Source organism: Lepisosteus platostomus, chromosome 24, assembly GCF_059453375.1.
Source record: "Lepisosteus platostomus isolate fLepPlt1 chromosome 24, fLepPlt1.hap1, whole genome shotgun sequence".
NCBI lineage: Eukaryota > Metazoa > Chordata > Actinopteri > Semionotiformes > Lepisosteidae > Lepisosteus > Lepisosteus platostomus.
In genome coordinates, this window is record NC_142634.1 from 6,275,535 (window position 1) to 6,290,051 (window position 14,517).

Consider the following 14,517-nt stretch of genomic DNA (forward strand, 5'->3'; position numbering starts at 1 on the left):
ACAATCCCTTCCAGGGTGCTTATGGAGAAATGTTCGAAAATAGTAGCTCCATTTCAGCTCTGCTGCAGTTACATGAAGGTTCTCCAGTATGAATCACAGGCCTGTAAGAAGAGCCCCCCTGTGAATAAACAGTGTGGCAGGTAATAGCCTTTTTCTTTCTTGCTACAGGAAGTGATGGGAGAAATTCTCTTTGAAGATCAGATCACATGCAGATCTGCTTTGATGTTTCTTGCCATTAATAATTGATCTTCAAATATTTCTTTTTCTGTCACTTACTTTGTGATCTTGAATGACACTGCCCACATAACACACAGAGAAGTGTCCAAGAGCTGGGCTATCCCTCTTTTCCAAAAGCTCTGGTAGTGGAACAGTAACATACCGGTACAAATATCAATACATTTTGCAGTATATGCCGAATAAAATCAATCCCATTTTTGCCAAGTTACATGAACACGTTAAACTTTTTCATTACACTTAAGTTTGAGCCAAGTTTTATCTTCATCAATGCACCATTAATACAATTTTATGCGCAATTCTTACAAGAAGCAAAGAATAGCTCATCATATTTGTGCCAGTTTCAAAAACCCAAGGGTATACAATTGGATACCAGTGAAAAAGACAGAATGATTGGAATAATTCCCATTCCCTCAAGAATGCAGCGAGCAAACATGGCTCTAGCTGTGTGAATTCTACCTCTTCACCTCTGAGAGCGTCTCTTCACTATGAAAAAGCTCTGTGAAGCGGAGGTGCAGCTCTCTGTGTTCCAAACTTGAGAATAAAAAAAAACAACAGATTTCTGGTAACTCCCTTTGCAGTTATCATTATGAGTAATTTGCAGGCATGTTCCTAAAATAGAAGCAACTCTATTCTAGGGTAGATTTGAAGAATTCCTCGTCCTCAAGTATGCCTCATTAAAGACGGCATTTAGCAGCTGTTTCCTGACGGCTCGGGACGAGGGCACGCCCCCTGTAACGTCCTGATCAAGGCTGTATTCAGAGTACGGAATGCACACAAGATCAAGAGGCCAAACAGTAATCCTTACAGTAGTACAGTACATTTGCTAAGGATTTCAAACAGCCCCGGAAACCAGGGAAAATAAAAAACATCTTTAAAGTATAAACAACCATCCTTGATACATCAAAGTACATTGTACAATGATTTGTATCTCTTTGTATCTGTTACGATTTAGAGAAGCAGAGTGCATTACTGATACTATAGGCATAATACAGAAAAAATCACAGAACTGACATCACAGCCTTAAGGGAAAAAATACTTGGTACTGCAAGCCGTTGAATATGTTTTCTACAGTTCGACTTGTGAAGGCCATATGTAAAAATTTAAGTGAAAAGAGGAAGTGCGATGCAATTATTTACTGGTTCGAAGTTAAGTTTTCCCACAGGGAATGACAGACAGCATTCCTGTCTTTCCTTTAACACTCAGAACAAGGGTATGGCTGTGGTGGTGAGCAAGGAGGATTGAAACTGAACATGCAATTCATCAACTGCCTTGATTTTCCTGTTCATGTCCCTCAGCTGCTGTTTGTCAGCTATAGGATGACTTGTATAAACAGCACACTGGGCGCTGTGGGATGCCCGAACACTGGCCTACATGATCCTTAAGGAATCTGATGAAATGGAGCTCAAAAACGACATAACATGCATTTAGAAGAAAAGCAAACTTTTTTGTTCTTCCATTACGATACTCATTACAGTAAAAAGGGGCTCCAGGTCCAAGTGGCTTGTAGCTATTAATGACAGTTCTTCTGTGGAATATTTTTTGGATTTGGGTTTGTCCGAAAGTCTAAATTATATTAAAAATATCACTTCAGTACAGGCAGCCAGAATTAAAAATGACCAGGACATTGCAAGGCAAGACCTATACAAGGATGGTAATTTCTTTTAATAACAGCTCACTTTCTTAAAATGTATCAATGGTCTATTTAGCAGATTTTGGGATTTCTGCCTTTATTATCCGATTATACGAAAAAGTATCTCCTTCGGATTTTATTTTCTTGAGAGAAATGACCGCAGCTCTTTGTCACTTCATTGTTGGCTGGTTCCATGATGTAAATCAGAACATTGAACAGTTCTCCCCGAAGGAGCACAAAGACATGCTAACAGGCTCTGACTTAGGACCAAATCTGAGGTGTGTTTGGAAGTCCAATATTAGCGATACTCCTGCTGCAAATTGGCTCTTGACAAAACACACTGGAGGCTTCTTTAAAAAAGCTCTCTGCTCAGATCTAAATCGGCAAAGTACTGTATGGTGGGAAAAAAATATTTGCTTAACATTTAGGCGAGAAGAGAGGACGATAGGACTTCCCTTTGCTGATGAACTCAAAATAAGATTAATTAATTTCCCATTTCCCTACTCTACAGTGGTGACTTAATTCCTTGTCTGAATTAGTTTCACCTGAAAACCCAAAAATCATAAGTCTTATGTGCAGACTAAACCTTGTGCAATTCCTATGATCCTTATATTTTATTCTGATGGATCAACAGCAGTTCCAATTTACAGCTGTGCTAGATGACTCATGTTAGATCCTGCATTTTCAGCCCTGCACAGATTTCCAGCTCACTTAAATAACCTTCCCGGAGAATTCTTCTGTCTCCAATGCCAAATATCCCCAACATTTCAGCATAATCAGACTGATTCAGGCACATGAATGACAAAAAACACCACATTTCAGACACAAACCCTTTCCGAATGCATTGTAATACATGTTGGAGAAAGTCGCTCCATGCTCTTAAAGAAAAAAAAAGACTTCAATGGGAGATAACCGAGATTATAGAGCAAACAATTATAAACTACATTTCCAAGAGATCACAGTCAGGTACCACAGAGAACAGACAAGTGGTTATTGTGATGTTGGAGCTGCACAGAGCAGGCTGTCACTTTTAATAACTGTAGAAAACTGGGGGGTAGCAGCAATGGAGGAGGGGGCAGGGTGAAATGTGTTTTCTTATTTTTTCCGTTTTTGAGAAATTTCAAATTAATAAAAAAAATAGTTCACAGAAAATACCAAGGAGGGTGTACAAGACATCAAAGTCTCAAAACTCTTAACAAAAGCTGTCCGACCATCTTAGCAGAATCGTGAAACAGATTAATACCCTGGGCCCACTTTGAAAATGTCTCTTGTTTCATTATATTAGACCATCGCTGTGGAGTCTGTCTTCTTCCAATTTCAAATTAAATGGATATTTTTTTTATGCCTCGTTCCCAGAAGATATTTTCTGATATCTTATTTTCTTTCTTCCTTGATGTATCTTTCAATGTTAGAAACACACCACGACAGCATTCTAGGCCTGAGAGTGCTACAGTACTTCAGGGACATCGGTGAGCTCCGGCAATATGGCACAGAGACAAAGAGCTCCAGAACCCTTCTGATCCCAGAATCAGGATCAGCTTTCAGATCCGTTACACTCCTCCAGTGCACAATCCTTTGTGAGGATTCTTATACTGGTCGAGGAAATTAATATTCCGCTAACGTTGATCACTCATGTAGGCGAAGCACGTTTGACGTTTATACTTTGTTAAAGCACTGTCTAGAATATAAGGAAGGCATCACTTTAAATGCAAACATCCTGATACAAAATGTACTTTTTATCATTCAAATGCCCCATGCAGAGGAATTCCAGGGGTGAACGTGTCTGAAATGCAAGTAGCAACACCAAGGTACTGTACATTAACAGCCTTTCTCAGCTTGTTGTTAATAAAATGACAAAATCTCATGTGCTCACGATTCCAAGTGGAAATCCTCAAGAAATACAAATTGTTGCCGTGGGCAAAATGCCCGGCTAATGCACTGCTAAGGAGTGGAGATAAATAAAGAACTGAGATGTGTAAAAATAACCAAATGTGTGTGGCTTCATTATTCAAGGGACTCGAGCCCCTCTCTTCTGGCAGAAATACGCTTTTGTAAAAGTGTCATGCACTGGAAGGCACATTTGTAAAAATAAAATTGCTCTTTACCAGAAATTCAGACTAGAACACATGCAGCTAGAGTCACCTGAAGAAAGTTCCAGTTCCTCTCACTTTCTTTAATTTCATACTTTAGGGGGGAAAAAAGGTGGATTCCGAAATGACAATGTTGTTCTGTGAACTGTTAAAATAACGTGTAAAGTTCCCTAAGGAAATGGACTTGTTATTCAGACATCTTTATTGTTTTTACATTGGGACTGCAGTGGCATGCTCAATAGAAATGAACGTACTTAGCCTCACATGTGCACAGGAACTGCTGTGGATGCCTTACCTTCAGTGGTGATTATCGGTGGAATCTGAAGCAGGCAGGTAGGTTTCCTTTTAAAGCTGACAGGCTTCAGCACTGCGCCGGGGGTGACCTGTTCGACACAGCAGCTGCATAATCAAGACAAGAGACGAAAAAGAATGGTAACGCACAAAACTGAAATATGTGCAGCAATACACTTCCAGCTATGGCTCTCTCTCAGGCAAAACTATCACTGGAAAAACAAACAAACTTCAGCAGCCTGTTTGGACAATCTTATTCATCTTTCGGGAGTTCCACTTGACAGGCCAGCAGCCTAAGAGCCAAGAACAGCACAAGGAGAGCTCTGTGCTGTAGGGGTCAAGAGTAGCTGACCAATGGACAGGCGAGGCTTCACCATCACAGTCAAAGCCACCGACATGAACTTTAGCCTGTCAACATAGCCAAATGCCCTCAGTCACCCATCCCAGCTGAGAGTACACTGATCATGAAGATGACGAACGAGAGAAGGCTAAGTGGCCCATCTCACTTATGACAGTTTGAAGCTAACTGATCCATGGATCTCATCCATACGTTTCCTTAAAGAAGCTTCTGTCTTAACCGATACCGGGAGAAGCTCACTCCCCAGCTTCCCACGTGTAAACTGATCATGAGACACCGATGCAAGAAAGGAGCAACAGTATATACAGGAGGGTTAGCTAGCCCATGAAGTCAAGACTTGGTCAAAAGTGAGTTTTGAGCAGTTTATTAAGCACATCGGTCCCATTGAATGGCCAACAGTGGCCCCTGACAGTTAAGAAGTTTAGACAGCATTTGAAACTGATCTCATTTCAAAAGGTCCCTCCACTACTTCACTAAACTAATCACCTACCCCACTTTTGAAACTAAGGATTTAAGGTTGACCTACGAGACCTGCTGGATTGGGGGCTCTCCAGGATCAGGGCTTGTCACTGCTGGCATACAGTCGTACCTGAAACATTTTGGCACAACAGTCTGCATTGAACGTCATCCGCAAAACTGAAACAAGCTTCTATGGTTCTAGGAGGAATGCATTACTTAGTGTTTCATGCAGTCTTATCTCCAGTGGCATCAATGGTCATTGAGAGTATTGTGCACTCTCTGTCATAAAACCTAACATTCAAACTTACAGATGACAGAGCGGAAAAATATTGTTTTGCAAGGAGTACTCGGCTCTTTCACTTCAAGGTCACGGTGGGCTTTCAGCACTGTGGATTTCCGTGAACAACATCAAAGGTGAGCTTAGCCTGGGAGCATTAGTTATCAGTCCTGCCTCACTGTACAGTAGCAAGGGCTTCAAACACGGCATACAGATTAACCAACACACAATTCAAAAGCGCACAAGATCTCAACGTCAATGCATATTTTACATTTCAGACTGTGAAAGGGGCTTTAAGACTAGAGAACATTCTGGCATTAAAAGCACTGAAGGCAGTATTGGTGGAATCCAGATATGAAAAATGACTTTAAAAGGACACTGTGTTTGTTGGTCTTTCAATGCTATCTGCTTTGCTGCTGCTCCTGCAGAGATTAAATGCGATATCTCCACTCCTAGCAGACTGCATACTACAAAATAGGTTAAAACAGAGAACTGAAACAATTAGATACAATTTATAATGAATGTAATAAAACCACCTCAAAGGACTCCTCTCTCAAAATGTCCGTCTTATTTGGACTTATTCCTCCACTGTCACCCAAACCGTAGCCCAATACAAATACAAACGATGCAGACGTTACTCTTTTTCTCTGCCAATTTCAACATCCCTCAGTGATACATGAACTGCACGAAAGTTTGGGGCAAGGTGCTGATCAGAGACTCAAAAGCAAAATCTTAATTAGGAGCTTAAAAGGGGCTGTGGACTCCTTCTCTTTCAAACCTGACACAGAGGTGTTGATGCCTTGTGCCCAGTGAACTCTACTGAGCAGCTGGGAAAGTATTGGGACCTGGCTGGTGGAACGATTATAGCACACAGGCAAAAAGTTGTGTAGGCTCAGCCTGTGACAGTGTAGCATGCACCACTTCTCTCATTATTCATGCTGAACTGCTTGCGAGATTTTAAACGATGCTGAAAGGAGGTGATTTAGCACTGCATCGGGCACAATTTGCTTTGATTGAGCCTATTGGATAGAAACCCATGGCATTACTGAAGGCCTGATGGGTGTTTTCACACACCTCTTAATGCAAATTCACACACTAGTGAATATGATTGGCAGTGTGCATGCTCATCCATTACCTGACTCAGAAATATGCAAATCTCTAACTTTACAAATGCATTCATATTGCAAGGAGCAGGAAGCTAGAGCTGGGAGACAAGGAAGAACAGCTCAGCTCAACTGATCTTGAGGCCGTTGAGGAGTTATCAAGAGTAATTACAGCCTGTCACTACCAACCCTAGTTACACAGGTCTTTGGGGAGCCTTGCGCCTGTTTTTCATTAACAGGGCTTTCCCTGACAAAAGTCACCTTCACAAATCATCTGTACTTCACTCAGCAATCTGGCTGATAAGGTCTTCATACTATCCAGTGTAGGCACACGAGAGAGAGGCCCTAACAAGGCAGCAGGTCACGAAAATACTGCAGCCACTGATTTTCCTTCTCTTACATGTTTTTTTTGTATGGAGTGGTGATAAGAACTAAAAGAATCATGTCAAACTACATTACAAACTTCAAATAAAGGTGATCCTTAACCTGTTCTTGTAAATACTGGTGGTGCCTCAGAAATACAATGAAGGATCCATCTAGTGCCTAGGTAATGTATTCACAGTGCTTCTCTCACTGAAATCAAACCCCAGGCACACAGCACTGAAAGTGCCTTCCTGCAGCACCATGACTTCTGTACAACGGAGCTCCTGATTGAGTGTGCCCTGCTGCAGTCACAGACCGTCATCATTAAACTTCACAAGCCTACCGCGTCAACTGGAGCTCACTTTAGGGCTGCCCCCAAGCACGAAGCCCACTTCCAACCCTCGAGCTCCGACATGCAAGGTAAAGGCGTAGTGTGAAGGACACCGGAGCTTGCAAAAAGAAAAAAAAATTCTCTTTAAGCAGCACAGGAGCAAGGGACGCACGCAGATCATGGATGGCAGGAACAGCCAGATGTAAGTCAGGCTCTTGCAGCGGGTTCCCTTAGGAAGCTGAGAGAGAAGCACCTCCATGGACACAGGGCAGAAGATCAGTGGATAAGAGCTGTATCACAATGACGACTTCATTTATTGCTCAGGCGTCAATAAATACACTGCTGGTTATGCCAACCATCCCCTCTACTGCATTCCAGTTCAGGCCTGCTGATAACCATTAGCACCAAGTGGAATCCAGCCCTATTTTCATCTCTTCCTTTAAACTAAATTGGCATTTTATTTTCCTATGCAGGATTTTCCAAAGACATCCAAACCCAACCCCCAGACAGACAGGTCCATGTACAGTGCTACAGCCCGAACAGTACAACGCTTTTCATCTGCCATTTCCACTAGATGAAAGCTAGAAGTTCATTTTGTCGTCCTTAAAAAATTACAAGGTCCTTCTTACAACTTATGTTAATTCACTACCGTTCAAAAGGTACTGTGATTGTCTCTTGAGAAAGTTGAAGAAAAATTTGCTCGATGTGTAAAGGTCACCTATACAATGACTTTGATGGGGTTTCTTTCAAAATCGACATCGACTCCAGAATTAAGCTCTAATGATATCCTGCATTCTAGGACCGAGTTTACAGAAGTCCAGAGAATGCCGTTAAGTTGAAGAATCTGTGGAGGAACAAGAAGACAGCCTGTCTCTATAGTTACACAGGAGCAGGGGCGTGGAGAATGGCAGATGAAAGATGAAAGCAATCAGAAATAATAATTGTGCATTGATGGGCAACCGTCATTGTCACGAATCTCAGGAAACCTTAAATCATTTACAGACTGGTGAAAACAGCTCGATGTTACAATACACAGAATAGGCCCGATTTGCCAGTGTTGCCTTTGAATTTTGTCTTTGTATTGTCATGCTTTTGCAAACCTGAACATCACTCAACATCTTCTTCGCCGTAACCTTTACTTTCACAAAAGTTCCTACGAAACCAAAACAGAACATTGACAAATCACATTGATTATTCCTTTTCATGCATGTTCTGGCGTGCAGTAGTTTTTAAAGCAGAATTCAACAAGAACATGAAGTTTTTATTTGGAAGAATACTTGTTGGTTGACTAGATTGTTCTCTGTTGAAAATTCAACAATTAAGCAAAGTAACTTTTTGAAACTCAGAGAAAACTGGTGTCTTTTTTGACAAAACCAGGGAACTTACACGGTCAAGCTGTTGTGGAATATAGGTTTAAATAATTGAGGCCCGGAGAAATTGTTAGGTGACAAGTAGACTAAATCACCTCTTCAGTGATGCAACGCCCACCTCTCAGAAAGCTTCATCCTTGACTTCAAATTTAAATTACAAAGGACATTTCTGTCTGAATTCCACTTCAGATACCTCATTGTGTCCTGGCAGATGACACACACATTAACATCTCACTAATGCACAGGAAATATTTAAATTTGACAATACAGCAACTGTGTATTTAACAATACCAAGAAGTCTTAAGTTGCATTGTTGTTCATTGCAGTGAAGGAAAACAGTAAGCAGACTTTGTACTTAATATTCAAGATTTTATCATTTACTTTATTCTTATTCAGAAAAATCACTGAGGATGAAATGAAAAGGCCTTGGACAAAAAACTGCTGCAAAAAAGCTTCATATGATTTGTGTAAGGCACAGAAATACACAGGTGTACCTCAAGGATCCATTTAGGGGAAAGGAGGTGAAAATAAGATTACATTATACGCTGCAGCATGATGGGATGGTTACTGTGACTAAAATCAGCACAAGAATGGAAGTTCTGACTTGTGTTAAATTGAAATGGCAAACTTGCATATAAAAGGAAACATTGCTGCATCCACAGGGGAGGATATTGTTAAGCACAGCGCAAGTAAAGTGTTTTCAGCCATTAATTGAAATACATTCAGAGAACTAGTGACACCTCTTCACACAAATGGTTGTATTAGTCAAGAACAAACTTCCCAGCCAGGTTGTTGAAGCCGATACCCTGGCTTCCTTCAAGAAACAGCTGAAAGAGATCCTCAGATTTATTAGTTACTCATAACTAATGAAGGGCCAAATATCCTTTCTTATTTTACCAACCTTAAATTCTTAAATATGCAAAGCACATTTCATATCTAAAATTAAAAAATGAGAGAAAGAAAGCAGAACGAGATCTTCATGTGCACAACTAAGGGGTAGGATAATGCTTTATGTTCACCAGCTGTGAAACACCTATACTGCTTGCTTGCTCCAGAGCATACAAAAAAGGAAGGAATACCAATCCTTCAGCTACTTCAAGCAACTTGGGTCTGTCCACTGTTGAGTACTTTACAATACAAAATACATTTTGCTCCAGGTAGGTAGGTAAGGTCCCCTTTTCAGGCCATAAAGGCCCATGGGGGAATGGCAAGGGCATCTGACACCAAAGATGGAGGTGATGTGGTCAGCATCACGCTCCGGATGGCCTATTACCCCCGGAAGGTACTCATTTGGAAAGCAGGCTGAATGGAACTGGGAGCCGTCTGGGAGGAAAGAGCAAGCTCCATCGCTTGCCCCTACCTGGGATTGAACCCGGGACCTTCCGGTGAGAAGCTAGACGCCCTTGTCATCTGAGCAACCACAGCTCCAAACTTGGCTCCAAGACATAAAAAATCCGAACTGTAATTACCTACTGCAAATGATTTCCATAAGAATGATCACCAACAAGAGGACTTTGGCCTACTCCTGCTTCTTTCAGGAAAAGCTTGGATGAGATCCTGTGATCAATTAACAGTAACTAAAGGGGCTAGGGTGGCCAACAGGCCTCTCGTTTGCAAACTTTCCTGTGCTCCCAGGAATGACTCAGTTGCTGTTTCGACAGCATGGCGCAGTAAGTAGTGTAACATTTCAGCCCAGCACTGCAGCACTGCTGATCTCGAGAGAGATGGGATAAGCACACTGATCGCTGTTTTTTTTTTATCCAAGCTCGTTACAGAAGTATTTTTAGAGCACAATGCATATGCAATCACAGGCACATTTTCAGCCTACTGTAGCTGTGCAGTGTTATCTAGTTCACATTACTCCCAACTAATGGAATTCTGATCTCTTTGATCTCCCTGTACAGATAAAGGAATAGCCTCAAAATGGAAGTGTGTTTCATAAGATTTTAGTAGGTAAAAAAAGTGTGAGGTGCACTGAAACTCTAGGTTTCAATTAAAGAGGCCGTACTGGAAAGGACGTCCTCATTTTTGCTTGCTGGTGCAGATTTTTCTCGGGTATAAATCTGAATCAATTAATAGTTGACTGGCCATATAGAAGCCAGGCAATGAAAGAGCATGAACTACAGCAAGTATTAAAAAAGGATGGGGCTGTGCATTTTATATCAGCAAACAGTCTTAAATCACCACTGAATCCAATGAATAAAAATACATTTCCAGCTAAAGTTAGTTCCAAAATTATTTAAACAGATTTTCTACATCTACAATCTCAAGGCAGGAATCTGCTTATAAAGTATTTACAAATGCTGCTCCTGCAAGATCAGTGCTACTTTCTACTCTGTAATCTCTGCTGCCAGATTCTGAGCAAGAGAGAGATAGGTGATGGCTGGCTTTTGTAGTATCTCCAGAGAGCCAGGTGTAAGGTGGGTTGGAAAGAGATCACATTCGTTAAAACTGAATATTCTTCAAGGCATTTTGATTCTCTGCGGAAAGTGGAAACTATTCCTCTTTCCTCTGACTCATGGCTCAAAAGTGCAGCAGCAGTGTGACGTTCTGCTTCACAGACAACTACCGTGTTAAAAGATACCAGCCAAAGCTAAAGGAGAGAGTTTCCAGCTACAATTTATAGCAACTGTCAGGTCCACTTAAATTAGACCAAGGGCCACGACACTAAGAGAGCCGTTTGGCACAGTATCCTCAATGTCGACTTTGAAAGATTAAAACCGCAAGCTTTCTCGCCACTAATCAAGATACTAAAAGGGCTACAGAGAAGCAAAATATCACAAAACAGGTGCCAAAGAAAACGTCAGAAAACACCCTGAAAGAAGGTCTAATTGCCGAAGACATTAATTGGCTTTCCATCTGAATTTCAGGCATGTGTGTAGGATGGCCATATGTGTTGCAAGTCAAAGTCATTTGTTTTCAGTGCAGCCCAGCTAATTCAATCCAGACTTGTACACCTATAAACGGACAGAATAAAATCAGAATGAAAGCATGCATGTTGAAGTGATAGGGACTTCATGTCATGAGTGGCTGGCCCATCCCACATTGTCTTTCAAAGCAGAATAGTAGAGCAACATACAGGAGGAGCCATCACCTGCTCCTTTCATAACACCTGGAGAGCAGATGTGCACATCTGTAATCTGGGTTTCATTTCTGAAAATGAACTGGAGGCCGGAGGAGAAAGCTAGGAGAGCACAAAGCAAGTACCGACGGACATCTTTCAGACTGGAAGGCCAGCGAGCGCTTCTGATGATACCAACGAGACCAGGGTGGTTGTTATCAGCAGAACCGACAGTGCTGGCAGAAAAGCCCGTCACAGGGTCTTAATGAGCATTGTGGAACCTCACTTACGCCGATGGGCTTTCACAAAAGAAAAAACTACTGAGCCACATCTGCAGTAGAAGAAAGCAGAAGCTCTATTTGCTGTGCCCTTGACTCAACAGCGTGCTCGACATAACAGAGATCTGAAGCCAGTCTGTTAAGGGCAGTCAAATATCCCCTTCTAAAAGGAAGCTGTGACAAGCAGTCTTCTCTCTGGAGAACCTGTCTCCCTTGATAATTATTAGTTTTTAATCGTTTTAGAGCTTTGAGAATTTCCTTATGGGATTGGCAGAATTTTTCATCAACATATAAGACGTGTGGTGTAAAGTGAGTGACAGGCGTAATAAAACTAAGGGTTCACTCATTAATAGCTCAGCACTGAGATTAAATAAAGCACATTATCTATTATGAGTTTTGAAATACTTCAGAGGAAGAAGGGTGTTGACCCACAGAATTCAACTAGTCTAAAATAGTGCTACTACGGCATTTCATCATCATCATGGCCACCTACAGTATTTGCCATACAAAGACCACCTTTTAAAAACAACTTTGCAGGTCTTCAGTTTTCACAGTCCTTCTCCTTCCCTACATAGCTGCCCCGTCAACTGCTATTTAAGGGTTAATGACATTTCAAAGCAATGGATTGCTGTGATCAAGAGACTGGCTGGCTATCAGTTTACAGGTCATTGACTGGCTACTCCCAGACAATCAGCTGTGTCCAGCACCGACAGAAGAAAGCTGCAGGAGCAGCACTGTATGCCCAACAGGTGTAGGTGTGCACTGTGGTCCCTGACGGTCTTAATAAGCACAAACCACTATGGGCCTATTTTAAGCACTTTAATCCATTCAATATCACAATGCACTGTAATCCTGCAACATTTATTACGAGCAAAGAATGTTGGCACTTAGTGCAGTGACTAGACACAAATCATTACTGTCCTTTTTCCATTTTAAGACCCAAAATATGGATATTTGCATAACGGAATAAAATAAAAAATGAAACAACCTGTATATCACGTGCTTAACTTCTCAAAGTGCCACAGCCTCAGTGTTTTTTTTTCCACAGGACCACTCTGTACTGTAGAAGAAAACTCAGATTAATACTGTCACTTAAGAAATGTTGGCTAATTCAGGAAACCTACATGTCCGTGGAGCAGGGTTTGGGTGAGGTGGGTTCTTGACATTAAAGTAATGAAAATGTAAAGAATGTTCTAGTGCAGCTGTAATTTGTCCTGGAAATGAACTAATCATGTGACTATGAGTGGTGTTATCACGTAGTGAAGATTTTCACTGCAGGATTCCAATCCCTCCCCTTGCTGAAACATTTTACAGAGTTTATATTTTCTGCAAACACGACACCCCATTTAAGAGCCACTTTTGTAGATCAATACCATTTTTAAAAATTGTTTAAACGCCAACATCACAAAAACATCTCAATCAGAATCCACTAAGACACCTGCATTGATTGTATAACTGTATTCAATTACTCTCTGGAACATCCAATCAAAGGTCAATGCAATCATTTCTGAGCTACTGCACAGCAACACCATAATTTCTAACGCTGCTGTTACTGCTAGTTCTGCAAGTTCAATGTTCACACCATGCTGAGTTTCTGCTCCTGTGTCTTTACAAGTGGTTTCATTACCTTTATATACAGTTCAGCACACTAGCGTTACCGAGAAAAGCCAAATTAAGTCGGTCTGACTTTCAAACCCTTGCTGCAAATTAAATTTTCTTTTCTCCTGCTCCCTTTCCAAAGAGGTTAAATGTTTTAAGGATTGAGACCGGGTCAGCCTACAACAGCTCAATTATCACAGCTCTCCAAGCACAGAAGCACAGTGTTTGACTGGAACTCATGAGTCGGATGGCTTCAGTTTGACTTATTTTGTGGTGTACTGTAAATATGCAAACAAAAATTCACCTGCCAAGGAGTAAATCTCTTACAGTATTTATTAAGCTTTGCATATTGGATCCCCTTCTAATTCATCAAATGAAGCAATCCAGAACAAGAGTCTGGAATATCAACAGCCGTCAGGAGAGGAAATAGAGGATGATAACTGCTTCCTTTTGCATTTTGTCATAATAACAGGCTCAGCCAGGGTACCTTACTTCTGCAGCCCAGTCCACTGCCTACGACAGAGCTAAAGAAACATCACTGGCTTGATGACGGAGCTCCGCCGAGTACAGACCCCTTGAGCCAAGACACGGCACCTCCCACATCCGGCCTGACTACCACAGAGAGCCAGGCCTGAGCAGGCGGTCTTCCCCGGGGGCAGCTCCCGAGATGAAGTATCGATCGGGGACGTGGATGCAGCTGGCAGAACGTGTCCGTCCTACTCAGGCCACGGCAAACCCTAAGCCCATCTGGTGAGTGCCGGGGATTAAAAAAAAAACTGTAGTCATATGGCAAACACCACCCAAAACATCTCTGAAAGTCACACCTGCCCCTCTTCCCCTTCACTGGGAGGTAGTGCGCGATGACTTTCCTACACTGTCAAAGGTGCATAGAAACCTCCATACCCCAGCGGTGTCTCAGATCCCAGGGGTTAGCATGACAAGGAAGATAAGAAGCCCAGCCGTGACGCACATCATCAGTGACTCTCCCAGGCTCGATTCCTACAGTCTAATTATTCTGCACAGAAAAGCAGGGCTAGTATTGATTGTATACAATGCCATTCTGCGGTACC

At 41.8% G+C, this 14,517-nt stretch overlaps 1 protein-coding gene across 19 annotated transcripts in view; it reads right to left on the reverse strand.

Moving 5' to 3' along the window:
- Window positions 1-14,517, reverse strand: part of arvcfb (ARVCF delta catenin family member b) — a 158,575-nt gene that overhangs the window by 92,615 nt on the left and 51,443 nt on the right. For all 19 annotated transcript variants that reach the window (XM_088618405.1, XM_088618389.1, XM_088618390.1 and 16 more), the window contains one exon: window positions 4,253-4,356. The gene's annotated coding sequence lies outside the window, so the exon portion shown is untranslated. The remainder of the gene's footprint in view (window positions 1-4,252; window positions 4,357-14,517) is intronic.